An 18460-nucleotide genomic window follows, 5' to 3' on the forward strand; every position below is an offset into this window, starting at 1 on the left:
GCAAACCTTATTTTGGAGGTGGGGGGCGGAGAAAGACTTTTTGCTGAAGCCGACCTTCTAATCACTAGATCGTACTCCTTTCCTCACCTCCATTTTAAACCCTTGGATCACGTTACCATACTCCGCTAGCTTGTAGGTGCAGAATGAACGCCGAATAGCTAACTGAGCATTCCAAGGAATAGGACCTTTGTTCCACCTGCAGAAATGGCGCCTCCTTAGCAATGCATACATAGTTCCTTCTCGGTTCGTTCCCGAGGCCTTCATTCAGGAAGACGATAAAACATAGCACAGCAACATGCAGACTCTAACATGATCCTGGACTCTCTAAAAAAACACACCACTGACAAATCCGTCAGCATGTAGATAGAACCACTGAATCCAGTCCACAAGCCGCACCAAACAGCCACCAGTGCCCTATAGCAGCACGGACTCCAGAGGATTCTTCCAGGAGACCTCTGAGCTACCGGATTCTCCACACCGAGACGACTGAAAGGAACAACATTACATGCCTACTCTTGGTCACATCTCGCGCGGCTCTGGCTCATTAGCACGCCTGCTCACTACTGTGTGACAGAATCTCACGCAGCCCCTCAGACATAGAACATACTTCAACCGCACCTTCCCGCCTTACATCCGGGTCCACCTGTGTGTGTTCCGGGTAGTTTCAAGTGCTTCCCTGACGGCAGCGGTGCGCCCTACAAATGTTGGATGACTGTCGCAGCCGCTTGGAATTCGGTTGTCATTAAGTATTTCTTTTACATATTAATCTCACAAGGACTGTTTGCAAAGTATAATACTTACCGAATTGTGTGCACACACTCAAAATATCTGATTTTTTTTATGCCGCTCAGCGGTACTCCGGGGTTTATCCCTGTAGGATGAAAGGCGGAGTCAGCCTGCCGGGATTTGAGTTTGTGACTATTGATGATCTTGCCACATGCACTCGTAGCGCCACGAGGCAGGCGTGTCCGACAACACATGCTGATAGCGATGCATGCATGCACAGGTTGAGGATGCCGCACGAAGTGAGATATAAGGGGCTCTCGCTTCAGGAATGACACTGTCTTATGGTTCAGTTGTTTTCGGTGGGAATCTCAAGGCACAATTTTTCTTGATGTGAAACTCGGGTGCCCAAACCGTGCCCCCTGAGCATGCCTTTTTATAAAATACGCTGCATGCATTCAAGGCCACTATATGACGTATCTGGCGAACTCATGGGTTAGGAGATGCTGAGAGACTGGCCACGGGAGCAAGAGCCGCCACTGCAGTGACACTAGGATTTCGCACACCAAGCATTTGAAGGGTGTTTACTCTCTTTCTGTTTGGCCGAGAAGAATGCAGTAAAACCAGAAGTGAATTTGTATTTCGGAGGGTAAAGGCTGCTTTTCAAGCTATTTTACAGTAAAAAAAAATGCTGAACCCTCTTATTGCTAGTGATCTGCTGTCTTTGCAGGGAGTGCGCAGATGTGCTTATTATTTGAAGGGTGATGCTCTATAAAAACTTTGCATAAATATTCTGTTGTGTGGTTAGGATGTTGCTGAGCATTGCTTTGTTCTCTCAAAATTGCAATTCCGTTTATTTCAGAAGACAACATCATTAACTATATGACGTGCTCATCCGAGTGTCTAGATTCTGTTATACCAATATTTTTTCAAAATAACTGAATTTTGTGTTCCGAAGTGTGCCTCAGATTTCAGAGAATCATCTAAAAAATAAAAAAAAATAAACTCCCATCTCTCTGGTGCAGTGTTTCTGGTCTCAAATTCTGTGATGATCATCAGTGGCTCTCGCTGTGATGCATCTTCGTGGTGGAGTCAGATTCTTGAATCTAGTCTGATGACCTCAGGGGTGTTCTCCGATTGGCCAGTAAGAGGATACTGGGTGTGCTAGCACCACCTCACCGTGGTTTCTTCCTTTCATCTGATGACTGAGGCCACGTGGTCACAGCTTGTTCATTGACATTCAGTCTAATCTTACGACTCCTTGACCCCTGGGAATAGTTATAAGGTGTTTGACTGCCATGCCAGCACAGACTGCTGTACACCACAACCACACATCGGTTTCCTCTTTCCAGCAGGTGGCTATGATCCTGTGGTGGTGGCTCTGTCGTTGATGTTGGGGTTGATTTTTTTTCCCTCAGCCACTCAATAAGTCTTTGCAAAACTCTTTCTCTACAAATAGAGCAGGTTAGTTAGTAAACTAACGCCACTTTGATTTAAAATGGAGAGTTATTTCCATTTCTTTCTGTACAAAATATCAGTAGAAGCTTTGAATCTCTTATCTCTACAGCTATAACCGCTTAATTAAATTTGGGGACGCCCATATGAATTTAGACACATGAGAATCAAGCCACCCATTAAGTAAGGACAGACAAAGTGGAACACAAGCTGTCAACTGGGTCTGGTAGCACCCCTGCGACAGAAAATAATGATGGACGTGCAAGGGCCTGGCCTGAATGGGACTAAGTCAGTAGGATGTAGTTAAGATCACTGCTCCTCCCCTCAAAATACTTACAGGGATGCATTAAGAGTGCATTTAATCGCACAATATGAAATATAATTTGAGAAGCTCCGGAAAAGATGTATACAAACAGATTATATACTTTAGACAAGCGCCGAATGATATTGTCAAGTAATGTTCCACATTCCTACACATATTGCACACTGAAACCCCCAACTGGAGCATAGAAATAATCTCGGATATTATATGTGGTTCTCGTTTTTTAGGTTTCGCCTCGCCGAAAGCTGCGCAGCAGACTTTCGCGCAAGGCGAAAACTTTTGTTTACTAGTATGGACAAAAGTCCTGCCTCTCTGTTCCATTGGCTAGCTCCATAAATGGAGGCTAGCCATTGGAAGAGAGAGGCGTCCGTCTTTCAGAGAGGCGATTGGTGGGCGTTCCCGGCGATTTTTCTCATCCTGCCCCTTTGACAACGTCATTGCGGCGGTGGGCGTTTACTTTTTTTTTTTTTGGCCGCCTTTTATTTTGTCATTTGCCCCGACCTCTGGTGAGTGCTTGCTGCTGTCCTGCATTCCTCCCTCCCCCTGTCCGTGAGCCCGCCCGCCCCCCCTCCTGCTGTCCGTGAGCCCGTTAACCCTCCCGCTGTCCGCCCCCCCACCCGCTGTCCGTGAGCCCGTTAACCCTCCCGCTGTCCGCCTCCCCTTCTGCTGTCCGTGAGCCTGTTCATCCGCCCCCCCCTTCCGCTGTCCGTTTGCCCGTTCCCGGCCCCCCTGTCCGTTTCCTCGTTCCCGCCCCCCCTCCTCCCGCTGTTCCTGTGTCGCCTGCGCCACTGTCCCCCCCCCCGGCCACCGCCCCTGCGAACCACGGAGACATGTTTCCGACGGTATGTCTAACTGCTGATTGCTGAAGGATGTTTTTTGGTAATATATCTAGAAGCTGTGAATCATTATCGCGGGGTTACCACAGACTGCCTGCAAATGTTTACTTTTAATTCTGTCGGCGCTGCAGGCCATTTTGTTTCCTCTGTAAGCACTATCTCCGAGAGGCATTTCAGTCAGGCTGAGCTGAATCCCGGCAACCCCATCTCCCCGCCTGCTGAGCTTGTGCGTCCCCGCCCAGTCCCATTCCTCCTCCCTGGAGAGGCACTGCCTGGCTCAGGGCTCAGCTTCCAGTCTAGCTGCCGCCGCCGCCTCCTGCACTTTTCAGTGTTTTCGTGGGAGAGCCGTCCAAGGCCGCCTGGACTTTGGGAGCAGAGGAGCCGCGCGCTCGCAGTGCGTGAGGAGTTTTTGAACTTTCTCCGGAACTTCAGAGCTCAGCTGCAAGGAACATGCCAACCCGCCGCTGATTACCAATCCGTGCCACCCTCCGCGAGGGCACGCACAGCTGCCAGCATGTTGGAAGGTACGAGATACACTGGGTTTACGTTTCCTAGTTTCTACTACATAATCCTGTAAATAGTTTGTTTTGTAAAATTCAAAGCACAGTTTAGTTTAATAACTTCTTTTACCACTTTCTTGAGCCTCTCGTGCACACACATGGTATTTTTTGCTTTTATTGATACGCGCTTAAAAGTTATGGTGAAAGTAATAGGTCACCTAGTTATGCTTTTTTTCCTCCTTATTTTGGAATATGTTTTTTAAATTAAAGGCTTCATGTAGAACGCAGTGTGAAGGAAGCAGGGCTAAGTGAGCGTCTGGCATCTAACACGACAGGCAGCTCAAGCCCGCTTTCGCGCCTCTCTCTCACTTTGGTGCCAGTTTAAGTATTGTTTGTGTAGTGAGCACCACTCCGCCCCGCCCGCATGGTTTGGTTTACCCAGCTGTTCCAGCAAGCAGATGTTTCGCCGGTTAAAATAAACTGCATCCGAAGCAAGTGACCGCAGCCCTGAGAGCCGGAAGCCCTGCCTGGGCGGGCTAACCCCTCCCCCCCCCCCCCCCGTTAGCGTGGTCCATGTTTGTGGAGGGCACCGGAGCACGCATTCCCTATCGTGGCAGGTGTATTGGTTCAAACCATTTTTCACACACCTCCCCCTCAGCGCCCAGCCCCGTGACGCAGGTGCTCTGTTTATTCATTTGAATTATTTATGTCCTGGACGTGCATCGGTACGAATGAAAGTCAAACTCGCACGTCAGAACAGGTTATATGCCCGCATTACTTTGGTTCCAACTTGTAAATTGTGTGCAGTAAGCACTGTTAATTCCATTCGAGCCGTGCCTTCTGTGGCCAGTCCTAAATATTGAAAGTCCCATCACTGGTGGTAAAGCCATAATTTTTAAAGTAGCGGCGTCGCTGTAATGCAGTATATAACCTCTGCTAATCTGTAACATAACATCATAACATTTTATTTGAAAGTATTCCTCTAGCAGATTATTTTGTTTGGTTTGGTTTGAAGATGCAGATCAACAAAAAGAGAGGTAGGGAGAACGTAGCAATACACTCTTAGTCCCCAAATATATCGTTCAAACAGCAAGAAGTGAGATAGATGTGGGCTGCCCTGCCTCTGGGTGGGTGTGTGTGGCTCTGGGTATGTGTGTGTGTGTGGCTCTAGGTGTGTGTGTGTGGGGCTCTGGATGTGTGTGTGTGTGTGTGTGTGTGTGGCTCTGGATGTGTGTGTGTGTGTGTGTGTGTGTGTGGGGCTCTGGATGTGTGTGTGTGGGGCTCTGGGTGGGTGTGTGTGTGTGGGGCTCTGGGTGGGTGTGTGTGTGTGGGGCTCTGGGTGTGTGTGTGTGTGTGGGGCTCTGGGTGGGTGTGTGTGTGTGGGGCTCTGGGTGTGTGTGTGTGTGGGGCTCTGGGTGTGTGTGTGTGTGGGGCTCTGGGTGTGTGTGTGGGGGGGGCTCTGGGTGGGTGTGTGTGTGGGGGGGGGCTCTGGGTGGGTGTGTGTGTGGGGGGCTCTGGGTGGGTGGGTGTGGGGCTCTGGGTGTGTGTGTGTGGGGGGCTCTGGGTGTGTGTGTGTGTGGGGCTCTGTGTGTGTGTGTGTGTGGGGCTCTGGGTGTGTGTGTGTGTGTGTGGGGGCTCTGGGTGTGTGTGTGGGGGGGGGCTCTGGGTGGGTGTGGGGGGGGCGCTCTGGGTGGGTGTGGGGGGGGCGCTCTGGGTGGGTGTGTGTGGGGGGCTCTCTGGGTGGGTGTGTGTGGGGGGCTCTCTGGGTGGGTGTGTGTGGGGGGCTCTGGGTGGGTGTGTGGGGGGGCTCTGGGTGGGTGTGTGTGGGGGGCTCTGGGTGGGTGTGTGTGTCTCTGGGTGTGTGTGTGTGTGTGGCTCTGTGTGTGTGTGTGTGTGTGGCTCTGGGTGTGTGTGTGGTAGTAATTGCTGTCTGCTGAGCTCGTCCGTAGGGTACAATAGGTCTCACATTGCGAGAGATTAAGCTAATGGCAATGTAAATGACAAAACCAACACATAAATACAAATTTTGTCATTTACAATGCCAATAGCTCTAACTTTTCCAAAGGCGAAACCATTGCATTGTAAATGCTTGTTGTTAAAGTGGCCAATCGGATGATATGTTATCAAATGATTAATAATGGCTACATTTAAATACTGCTCTTTATGTACTAAACCCCCTTTAGTCTTTTACTAAAAGCGTTTGCGTCCAATGCAGTAGTACCTATTTTATTGAACATTGAAGGATGAGAAGCTGAATGCGCCTACTGGCGTCTGAACCTGTGGTATTTTCAGTTTCACATAGGTCTGTGCAGTGGTTGCAATGATAATCTGTGCTATTTTAATCTGTATTAGCGTTGGGAGTTCATAAGTAGCCTGTACATGTACCAGCTTGGCCCAAGTAGTTGGGGTGCTTTGCCTTTTACTGTTGTCCATCCTGAAGTTTCATGCTCTACTGTTGTTTTTCTGCTCCACTTCTTTACATTCACAGAGGTCTGACGGAGTGGTAAGAAATGACTAGATACCAAAAACGAATCAGTTATTGAATATTAGTTATTGAATAAGCTGCCCTATATGGCATCTTCTGATTCAGCCTAGCATTCGCACGACAACTGTATTTTATTGTGGTTAGGATGCTTATGAAATCTTTTGCTGACAAACAGATTTGTCAGCGATTGTTTCCCCCTTACACTCGCTTTTCCACTGATGAACCTTGTGATTTCTACAGTTGCCTGTTAAGATGAATGGACGTGCATACATAGGCTCCTATTTCTGGAAGTATCAGTCAAATAACATCATTGTGTCTCCTAATTGGTTTTAGGCCATGGCGCCCCATAGCTGTGTTGTGCGCACTATGTAGGGGCAAAGTTAATGGACCTCCCCTATATCTACGACATGCAGCATGCACAACTGAAAACCTTATACTAATTATCTGTGGACCCATGAACCCTCTCTCCACCTCCTTTATCTCTTGTTGCCCTACATATCATGAAGTTAAGATGCTTTCTAGTTCTACCGCATAGCCGTTGGTGGCATAAAGATAAGGTGTCCTTTACTGCAGTGTGATCCTGCTCGTCCCTAGTTCAGTTTCCTTACAATGCATTACTGATCGAACACAGATGTGCCCATTCGTTCTGTTACATGGTTGTCAACCCATGAAGAGGTCTAGGGTAAGGGGGACCAAAATCTTCATTGTCTCAGTTATCCGATAAGCAGTTATATGAAAACCTGTTGCACAGCTTGGTCAGTTACCGCATAACGTCTGTCATCTTGGATACTGGTAAGCGTTGGTATCAATGATATCTTTGAGTCCAGGCAGAAGAAATACCAACAGAAACTGCAAGAACTGTTGAGCACGATAAAGCAGTAGCGGAGTGAAGAATTGAAAAGAGACCTAAATAGGCCGAGGCAGGCAAAGGGCTTCTTTCTGCGGAGTGTGTTGTGTAAGAGGCTGTTCCAAAAGCACATGTGGAATGAAGTAACATATGCGTCGGCTCTTAAACTCCTCTGCAGTGCAGATGGGTGAACGCTGGGAACATAGGCGAGGGCTGCTCTTGTACCTTCATCTGCTTCTGGGGATTTGACATGCCTTAGGTTCTGGTCCTGCCTGCCTTCTGTCCATACTAGAAACACTTGGAGCAATGTTGGCAAAGTGTGGCCCAAGGGTTTCTAGCGACTGTTCTGTGCACCTAGAGTCTCTATGCGTTCTTGATGCCGCTAGCTAATCACAGAATCGGATTTCCCAGATGCCTGCACAGCCCTTGCATTAGGATAAGCTGCAGTTGGAACTATGGCGAGGAAAACTGATATTTGGTGAGGGATGGGCGAGCTAAGCATTTTGGTGGGATGCCAATAGCTGCCATCTACATAGTTATCCCCCTGTGTAGCTGTGAGGCATTGTAGTTTAACAATGCAACTGGCCTTTCAAGATAGCACACTACCTGAATGCCACTCTCTATTCACCTTTCCAATTATAACTGTGGGTCACGTCCTTATACATAGTGAAATTTTTCCTCCTGAAACTTGAGCCCAGACATATCCTTTTTTAAGTGGGCATCCGTTAACCTATATTTACATAGACTGTAAGATACTGTAGGCTTAAACTGCACCATTTTATCAATTGCTATATCTGAGTTGTTGATCTTCAGTAATACTTGAAATTGTGTAGACTACTGCTCATAAAATGAAGTGGTCACCATGAACATGCATGCCTGATTTCATAATTGGATTAATTTTTTAGTCCATATAGTCATGAATGTTGTAGACCAGAGCAAAATAAGTGAACCAAGAATGAAGTCTTGCAGCACCACTATCCTTTTCAATCGAAATTAACAGACTAACATGTTCACTTCTCAAATTCCATATTAAACTATACTAATATACTACCCAAATAACTGAATAACATATCCGCTACTCAAATTACTTTTTTTTTTTACTATGCTAATTTTCAACAGTAATCCTTTATGGGTTCCTGAGTGGCGTGCTACTCGCCAGAAAAGCGATTCAACACCCATCAGGGGTAACAAGTGCTATATGAATGCAAATCTTTCTTCCCCTTTTATCCGTCCGCTCTCCTTCTCACTCCAAGTAACTGACTTCTATCCACCACTGAAATTACTTCATATTTCACCATATTAATTCACCGCTAATCCTTTGTAGGCTTCCTGAATAGCGTGTGTCAACAAGCGCTATATAAATACAAACCTTTGTCCTCTATCCTTCTGCTATCATTCCAAATTCAAATATCTGACTAACCTATCCACCACTTAAAATGTACTTGCATGTTTCACTATACTAATTCAACACTAATCCTCTATGGGTCCCGGAATAGCGTGCTACTCGCCGAAAAAGCGCTTTGTCGCCTCGTCGGGGGTAGTAAGCGCTATATAAATGCAATTACAATACAATGCAATACAATACAATACAATAACCTATTTACCCCGTTCATGTAACGATGAATTCTTAGTTATGCCACTGTCTCTGCCCTGGAAACTACTCTTGTGTAGTGCTACTATCTCCTACCTCCTTGTCCCTCCAACAGAAACACAAATATCTAATGTCCTGTCTCTTTTTGACCTTAGGCCCTGCTCCAGGTGAGAAAAAAAGTGTCTGCTGCTTTGATAGGAGAGTGGTGATAAGTAGGGCGGAGCCTGGCAGGGTTTCATTTAGACTGATCTGCTGCAGTGTGCTTTCCCTCAGCTCCCCAACCAGGATCAGGGTAGAAGAGACAGCAAGTGACTAATCGGCTACAGTGCTGATGCCTTCCATTCCTGGCCGAGGCCCCCCTATATGGTGATTTAGATGACAGTGGAAATCCGAAGTCCACTGCTGTGACGTCACAGCAGAACATCTTTAGCGATATAACTAGTGCATGTCATTTAGGAACAACTTAAGTTCTAAACAGAATAGACGATAAATGGCAAAATAAATATTCAAATTATAAAGAGGTCTCAGACTAGAGCATTTCTAGTATAGAAGTGGAGACTAAGTCAGAGAACAAGTGGTGTCTAGGACTTAGCACCAGACAGGCCAATAAACTCACTAGTCTAGGTAGACTTAACTGACCTGACATCCTCTCAGTACATATGTTTATATCTACGACTAGAACACAGCTCATCTCTGGTCACTTGCCCGGACATAGTAAGTCATAAGGCATTCTTAAGGTGCAGAAATGCAACAGAGCGTAAAATATAATGCTTAAAGTGTCCTGTCCATCAGTGATATCACGTAGTCTCTATCGGCTGGGAGCACCACGGGGAAATAAAATATGATTGCAGGAGCTTCAAGGCAAAACCACACATCATCTGGTCTCGGCCATTAGCTGCCCATCACTAGCAATTTTTTATCGCCTCTCTTAAGCTGTTTGTAAAAAATCAGGGGTCCTTCTGGCTCCTGGCCCATTTTTGGCAACACTGAGTAGTGGAATGTTCATTGTGACGCTTTCATTCCGAGTTCAAACGCTCTTGAAGCTGCCGAGCATAACCCGTCTCTTCATTATAAGGACCGGCTTCTACCCAGAGGTTTCTGTTTCTGTATCACGTGTCGAGGTTTGATATTGCTGACACATCTGTAAAGCATGAAATGTTATGTATTCCTTTTGGCTTTAGTTTATCGCCTTTATTTCCTTGCTCTAGACTTTGAACTTATTGCAGCAGTTTTATCTCCTCGTGCCGCCCTGTAACCCTGGTACCGCGTTGGCAATGTTGAACTCTGGCGTCTATAAGAGGGCTTGTGACATTCACAGCACGCGTTCACACTCACTGGGCCGCCTGCTTTTAGCTCCGATAGCAACTAACCCGCAGAGTGACTGACTGTGTCCTCCATTCCACATCTGTCCTCACTGTCCCCAGGTTCCCACAGCTATAATCGGTTGAAAAGACCAGCTCTGAAGTACCAGCAGATCTAAGCTCGAAGGTGGGTGCTATTTCCTGAATTTCTTTGTGGGACTTCCAAGTTATGGTGCTACCACTTTAGAATTTCAGAAGCTGACTGAAAGGGCCACATTGAGAATAAAGGTGTAATTAGGGATTTGCAGAAGGCTAGGGTATGGGTGACCTGATGAGTGAGGGGCAGTGCTTAGGTAGGCGAGGGTTCGGCTAAGTCGAAGCGATGCCACAGGGGCTGGGCTGCAGGTGAGGGTTACAGTAAGAATTCAGCTCTGAGATGGAGCCTCAGAGATTGGGCACTGTTCTGAGATTAGAATTTGAGGCTGGAATTCACCCTGATGGTGATCAGGCTTCCCAGATGAGCATTGGGGACACAGATTTAGATGGTTATGAGGGGGTGGCGGTTAGAATTAGGGGATTGTCTGGATGTTACAATTAAGGTTTTTAACATGGGTAGATATTTTCAAAAATAAAAAGTGTCAGACTTTTAGCTTTCAAGCGAAACATAGTTTACAAAGAACAATAGTACATTGTGAATTAAAAGTTCTAGTTTCAGACCTTTAGCTTCCCAGTTGAACATTTTTAACTTTCAGCTTAGATTCAGAAGAGAGAATTGGTGTTTTGGTGGGAGAGTATTCTAGAGTGAGGTCAAGTGGAAGTGGAGCTTTTTCTTAAACTTGAATAAATGTCCCTGTGAACATCCTTCTTGGTGCAAAAAATGATTTGATATTTCATGTTCTAATTTAATTTGTTTCCGTCCATGGACCCCGGTGCTTCAGTTTCCATGCGTTTGAGTTTATTTTTGATGAACCGTACTTTACATCTGCTCGCTTTTCAAGCCCCATTTTGGACTCGTCAGTGTTAATCCCTCTCTTTTTGTGTTGAAAAAGAATACCTGTATAATGAAATAAATACAATCTGTCACCTTAGCTGATCTCTTTTAAGTCTTAAGTTTGGATATATCAAATGTTATTCTTACACATGACACATGGTTTTTGCTCCTTTTCCCCTTGGATGATTTTCCTTGTGAATATCTTTACGATACTTTTTTTTCTTCATGTTCTACCTGCTTTCCTTATTTTGTACTTTTTTTTGTGCTTTTGTTTTATTTTCCTTAATCATTTTAATTTGATAGGCTATTGGGTTTACAATCGAAGATACTGTTTACTGTAATGGAGGCTGGGGAGCGGACACCTAGTCAGTAGAGACCTGAAGCCTGCCTAGAGAATTATGTGTAAGCTATGCATTGTCTACGAGTTGAGGATTTTCCACCTATTCACCAGCCAACAAATTAGGAAAAAATCTCGCATTCTTGCTTTTTATATTTAATCGTTGGTAGCCTTTTTGCCTTAATGCTATTCTTTTGTGTGCTCCTCTCGTTCACCTGCTGCTGTGCTGGTAATGCCTCTAAATTAAAGTTTAAAAGTGTGTGTATGCTTTGAGAGCATCACCAGATGGAAGAAGGTCTTTATAATGCAGTCACATCTTTTGTACCTTGTTTCTAGCCATAAACAGTGGCTGCAACTTCCTACTGCCCTGGGCCAGTTATGAGCAGTAGTCTATTTTATAACCTAGCAAGATTTGTGTATTAGCCCTGTGGATTTGAATGAGATGGTAACAAGTGATGCATCAGGCAATCTACAAAGAAACAGCCTATGCCGACACACGCTTGAGGGTTTTCCAATTTTCAGTCAGTGATGTTTGTGTCATAAGGGGGAATTCTAGCCTTCTCATTTACAGTTAAATAAACTGAAACATGAAGTTAAGATATAATTCTCTGGAAGGAATGTATGCAAATCTTGTCTACTGTTAGTTTTAAATCACGTTTCCTTACAGCCAAACCAAGCCTCTAGTTCTATCTCACAAAACCACATTGCCCCTTTCTTGTCTGTATTGAACTTTGGACATTGTGGAATAAAATTGAGAAGACAACAGGTTCTAGGTGCTGTATAACCTTGAACTGGCAGCCTGAATACTGAAAGGCACCTCATTTCTCAGACTTATCAAATAAGCATCAATTTTGTTGATGAGTGTATGTGAAATCTTTAAACGTGTTCAATTTCTAATTCCTTATACTGGACAATTGTGATGCTACCTTTCTTCTCTTAAATATATTTTCCACGGGGTTATGGTGCATGAATGCTTTTTGTCAGTCATATTTATGAAAACCATTGAATAGGAGTAATTGACAGCCAATGGAAGTACTTTGAAGAAGGTTGTGTTTTAATAAAGACCCGTGCCGCGTTTCATACACAATCTCTCTATTAGTTTTATTATGTGACATAGAGAATGGTTTCTATTTGAAAAGCCAGTGTATGTGAAATTGTTTAAGGGGAGAGCCTTCCTCTGTAAGACTACACAGTGGTGTATTTTAAGGTTTCTTCGAGCTCTGCAAACTGGGAACGTATGAAAGAAGGAAAATGGCTAATTGGATAGCCTTTTTTAGCTCCTAGCCTACCAGACATCACAGCTGTCTGTTTTGCTAAAGACATTTTGGGGACAGTCAGAAAGTTGACTTAGGAATGCATTCCGCCTGTTGCATTCACTGGCTTTGGGCTTTGTAACTCACATTTTCTGGTTTTCTCTTTGCTGCCTTTATTTGCTTTAGCCTGTCCAGCTTGAGTTTGTCCCTTCCGTTACTCAAACAGTTTACTGCATGGGTACTCACAAACTTTCTCTCTGGGGCCAAATTTACATTGTGGTTTGGGTCCGAGGGCCGCACCGGTGGGGGCGGGTTCAGTGGGGAGGGGGCGGGGCTAGAGCAACAACAAAAAACTGTGACCATGAGGTTGAACACAGGTCCCTGCAGCGGACACCTTCGTCCACTGAGCCACCAGACCCGGCATACACACATCTCTCTCTCTGTCTCTGTCTCTGTCTCTCTCTCTGTCTCTCTCTGTCTGTCTCTGTCTCTGTCTCTGTCTCTGTCTCTCTCTCTCTGTCTCTGTCTGTCTCTCTCTCTCTGTCTCCCTTCCTCCATCCCTCTCTCTCTCTCTCTCTCTCTCTCTCTCTCTCTCTCTCTCTCTCTCTCTCTCCTTCCCTCCATATCTCTCTCTCTCTCTCTCTCTCTCTCTCTCTCTCTCTCTCTCTCTCTCTCTCTCTCTCTCTCTCTCTCTCTCTCCCTCCCTCATCTCTCTCTCTCTCTCATCTCTCTCTCTCTCTCTCTCTGTCTCCCTCTCCCTCCCTCTCTCTCCCTTTCTCCCTGTCTCCCCCACTCTGACTCTCTCTCCCTCACTCTGGCTGTCTCACTCTGGCTGTCTCCCCCTCTCTCTCCTCCCCTCTCCCTCACTCCCCTTCCTCCTCTCCCTCCCTCACTCCCCTTCATACCTCTCCCTCCCTCACTCCCCTTCCCTCACTCCCCTTCCCTCCCTCCCTCTCTCTCCTTCCCTCTCTCTCCTTCCCTCACTCACCTTCCCTCACTCACCTTCCCTCACTGCCTCACTTCCGCCTCCCTCCCTCACTCCCCCTCCCTCCCTCACTCCCCTTCCCTCCCTCACTCCCCTTCCCTCCCTCACTCCCCTTCCCTCCCTCACTCCCCTTCCCTCCCTCACTCCCCTTCCCTCCCTCACTCCCCTTCCCACCCTCACTCCCCTTCCCTCCCTCTCCCTCTCCCTCTCCCTCTGTCTCCCTCACTCCCTCCTTCTACCTCCCTCGACGGAAAGAGTTTCACTACCTTCAGAATGTTCTTGCCCCATGAACTCCTATAGGGCAAATTCTCAGCAGTGGCTAATCTTGATTCACTTCACTTTCTGGAAGTAGCATCTCTTACGTGCCCTCACTCCAGACAGAGTGCCACCAACCTTGTGAACCCTGAGGTGTTCCGAGACCCTTGCCACACTATGATGCATTATATTCTAATGCTAAAATCATTGCATGTCTCTCCAAAAGCAGCATAGACAAATGCTCTTCTTGGGCACTCCCAAGCAGGATGAAGAAGTACATGACCCCCACCACCATATCGGAAACTGCCCTTAACTCAATACTGGAGGAACTAGCTGCATTACATTTAGAGCAGTGCATCTCTGTGGTAAAATGTCATCTTGAGTAGACTGCTAACATGACTGTGTGTCTGCCAGGGCTGAGACAGCTTCCCGCTTCCAGCCGCACCCGAAGTGCTCCTTCACAGGTCTTTAGAAAGACCATTTGCATGTTAGTGGAGCTTTGTTGATTTTACCTCTTCTTAGGCCCCTGCAGCTCCGCTCTGCCTATCACTGGAATTAATCACCCCGCCCCCACAGAGCGGAGCTTCAGGGGCCTAAGAAGAGGTGAAATCAACAAAGCTCCACTATCATGCTAATGGTCTTTCTAAAGACCTGTGAAGTACTCAGGTGCGGCTGTGTGTGTGTGTGAGAGATTCTGCTGCTCTGCCTATCACTGGAATCACCCGGCCCCCACAGAGCAGCAGAGTCTCTCAAAGTGTCGCTGCTGCACCCGTCCGTGTTTGCAGACATTCTTTATAAATGTGGTCTTTAAATATGGGTACGATGTCTGCGAGGTCCGCGGGCCACCAGGGCAGGCTTGCCGGGCCGCCGCCGGGCCGCCGCCGGGCCGTACTAGGAGTACCCCTGGTTTACTGTATTCTTTCACAAACTTTTTTCTGTAAACAGGCTTTTAAATCTTGTTCTTTTCTAGCCACGTTTGTTGGGCATTCAAAGACCGTGTTGAAATGTCAAGCAGTGTCTTCAGAGGGAGCTTGTTCTTTACTTTGCTTTTTCTGACTTCAAAGTGAGAGCATTTATAGGAAAGAGGATTGCAGATTACTCTCCCCGTGGAGCCCGCTCGTGCCCCTTCAGTTTACTAGGCTGTAACATAACCCTTAAATATCACATCATGTAACATGCGGATGACCGATTTGAATTTTAATTAGATAGGTAGGTGGGTTAATGCTTTTAACCCAGCGATCCTTTTGTTACTTGCAGTTAATACATTGTAATTCTTCTGATATAGCACAGTAAGCTATGAAGGACTTGTGACTTCTGCACCTTGTAACCCTCACTGTTTTATGAACAAACCTCTTGTACATTGATTTATTGTCAGTGTATAATATGTAGGTTATGTAAAGTGCTTGGACACCCTGGGCTGGAATGAGTAGCACAACAAAATAAATACAATAGTGGTATTTATATTGTTATTTGTGCAACTACTGGGACAGACCAACACATCTGACATTCTTACAGTTCATGCATTTCACTTATAAACAGGGACTGGAAAAAAGTCAAAAGTTTGCCTCTGCGACAGGATAACAAGCTGTGAACCTTTATTCCCACCCCTTTTTCCCCCTAACCATGTGCATTAGTGTGTGAACCTCCAGACAGCATCCAGCCAGGATCGGATTGGAACTAAAGGAGGCCTGATGGCCCCGTAACTTCGGTCTTTATCATTGGCCCAGCTTGAGGGGAACCCCCCCCCCCTCTCTGCGTGTCGCTGCTTAGATTGAAAGCAGACAACAGTCAGGTGCTACTAAACGTGTCCGAACAAGTTCAGCATAGGCAAATTGGTCAAAGTCCTTCTTCACAAAGAACAATAGAATATCACTGCTCTTCTAAGCAGCTCAAATCACCTCTTTCTTCCCTATCCTTTGAACACGCACTTTTCAAACAGCAATTGCAGTGACACCAGGACAAGAACTAATGAAAAACATTAAACCTATGCTAATGCTTCAGTTTACTTTTTAAACCTCAAAAAGACCACCATTCCTTTACTTGCACTAGGGGATACCACACACGGCCTACACCAGAATATACATTTTGACCCTAGCTCCATATTAAAATACAAAGTATGCTATTTCATGGCTATTGTTTACTAACACCTAACTTATCATCCTGCTTCAGGGCACATACACCGATAACACACTTCTCTTTATCAGTTATACTGAACTACTCTTACCAGACAGGACTATGCATTAGTGCAGCAGGTACAGAGGCACCACTCCCACCACAAACACAATGAATAGAAATCATGCAGTGGCATTCTGTACCACTCTACTCTGCATCATTCTAATCTTTGCCAAACCATTGTACGCCACTTTACTCCACTCTGCTCTGTCACTCTACTGTATGCCACGCCACTCTCCTCTACATTACTCTACGTTACTGTACTACTCTTTTCTACTCTATGCCCCTCCATTGCACTCTACGCCCCTCCATTGCACACAGTGCCACTCTATTCCACTTCAATACATGCCACTTTACCCCATGCCACTCAATCGACTCCACTTTACTCCACTCTGCTCAACACCACTCCATTCTAATTCACACCACTACACATACTTCCATTTCTATGCCATTCCACTCTATGCTATGCCACTCCACCCTACTCTATGCCATGCCACTTTATGGAAGTCCAATTTACTCTACACTGCTCCACTTTACTCTACGCCATACAGTGCCACTCTGCCACTAAACGCCACTCCACTCAATACAATGCCACTCCACATCAATTCACTCTACTCCATTCTAGTCTACGCCACATCACTCTAAGCCGCTCCCCACTACCCCGCTCCACTCTACCCTATGCCCCTCTACGCCACTCTACTGTAGGTCACTCCTTGTTATTCCACTCCAAAACTCTCTGTGCCACACCACTAACTTGTAGCCATGCTGAACAGCAACCATGCTACTGTACAACATAGCTAAAAGACATTAGCAAAGCCTAAAGCTCTCACATACGCGAGACATATTGGTTTTGCTAATGAATGTTTCCTATGCCACTATTGGCTGCTATCTAAACGTTTTTTTTTCATTCAAATGTTTCTTATTGTTTTGGTTTGGTCCTCAATTTCTCGCAACATAGCTTGTCAGTCTGGTATTGCTCTGTGGCTAACTTCAATAGGGATTCATCTATCCTTTCTGGCAAAGTATCACCTAAAAGTACTAGGACTACAAGTTTTATTTTCTGACCATACTGTGAACAAATGTTTCTTTCTTTCTTTCTTTCTTTCAAAAGAGGCCTCTCCTCAATGGTTAAAATAGAATTGATTTGTTGTAGGATATTAGTGGTTTAGTTTGGAAGGAACTCTTCTGCTCAAGATAATCTTCTGCATTTGGAGATGGTGGTTACTTTATAGCAGCACGTCACAGTTAAAGTTAAGGTCTTCTAGTCCCGAGGTTCACTAAAATTCGACCATTGCTTGTCCATCAGAGGATGGTACACAATTGTCCAGCCTCTGTAATAATGCTCTACCTACCCTGTAGCTTTGTGATGTATGCTGGGCTCATAAGGGTTGGTAGGCTATGAGAGAATGCGCGGTATTGTTTCAGTGGGCGTAGCTAAAATTCTTGCATTTATTTTTCTCCATTGTATCATCCATCTTCTGCAATAAACCAGTCTTTGTATTATGCTGGAGGTGTTTCGCTGAATCACACCTCCTAGGTATGCTCCAGTGGCTAAAGCTGCCGAGTTTGGAACCTAGGACCCAAGTTTGAACGCAACCTCTGGACTTGACTCCACATTGTGTGATTCTGGGCAAATTATTTCCTCTCCCTGTGCCTAAAAATGTGAAATACAATGCATGAATTGTGTTGTGTAATGTCCACGATTTTGTAGATTGTTTCCAATACCTCCAAGTAATGTACAGTACTCCTTAGCTTCTTTGCTAGGTTTGCGCTAAAAATTAAATACCAATATATTCATTTGTTGTTAGCGGATTGAGCAGATCTATTTTGCCATGGTACTGCAGCGCACTGGAATGCAGGACACTCCAGTTAGTTACTGCTGAGGTATGTTTCAGAGGCAGCCTGCGGAGCACCAGTATGAGCAGTGTGTGCCACTCCTCTGTTCATGCTGCCCAAGAGCATCATCACAACTGCTTTAGGCGTGTGTAGGATTAACTAGATCCAAGGCTCACTTGTAAATAAGTGAACCTAGATGATGGTCCAAAGGTTTCCAGACTTTTTCTCTTGCTTTCCACAAACAATTTAAAATCGTCCAAACTATTCTCCAGACTTGATTGGAATAAAGCAAGAGGCGCCAATTTAGACTGTTTCAACCACTGGAAAGAGAGATTGTCTTGAAGTTCCCAAACATTGTCTCGATTCGTCAGATGTGTAGATTAGCCTAAAGCCAACATGATGTGTAGAATTTTGTGAATTTTAATTCAGCGATTAACATGTGTTTTCTCTTGATTTATGTGAGCTTTTACTGCATTCAGTTCATTGTATCTGATTATACATCATGTCTCTGGTAGTGTAGATCGTGTGTAGTATATGGTGTGCTAAAATTCTTTGGGGTCCAGATAGGGAA

The 18460-nt window shown here is 45.6% G+C and overlaps 1 protein-coding gene across 4 annotated transcripts in view; it reads left to right on the forward strand.

Moving 5' to 3' along the window:
• The window catches only part of LOC147733966 (adiponectin receptor protein 2-like), a 489190-nt gene that overhangs the window by 160582 nt on the left and 310148 nt on the right, over nt 1–18460 (forward strand). The window contains exon 1 of one of the 4 annotated variants that reach the window (XM_086952870.1): nt 10039–10247. The exons of the other annotated variants lie outside the window; for them this stretch is intronic. The gene's annotated coding sequence lies outside the window, so the exon portion shown is untranslated. Of the gene's footprint in view, nt 1–10038; nt 10248–18460 lie in introns of those variants that run through there. 4 annotated transcript variants of the gene reach the window in all.

Source organism: Lissotriton vulgaris, chromosome 1_2 (genome assembly GCF_964263255.1).
Source record: "Lissotriton vulgaris chromosome 1_2, aLisVul1.2, whole genome shotgun sequence".
Lineage (NCBI taxonomy): Eukaryota > Metazoa > Chordata > Amphibia > Caudata > Salamandridae > Lissotriton > Lissotriton vulgaris.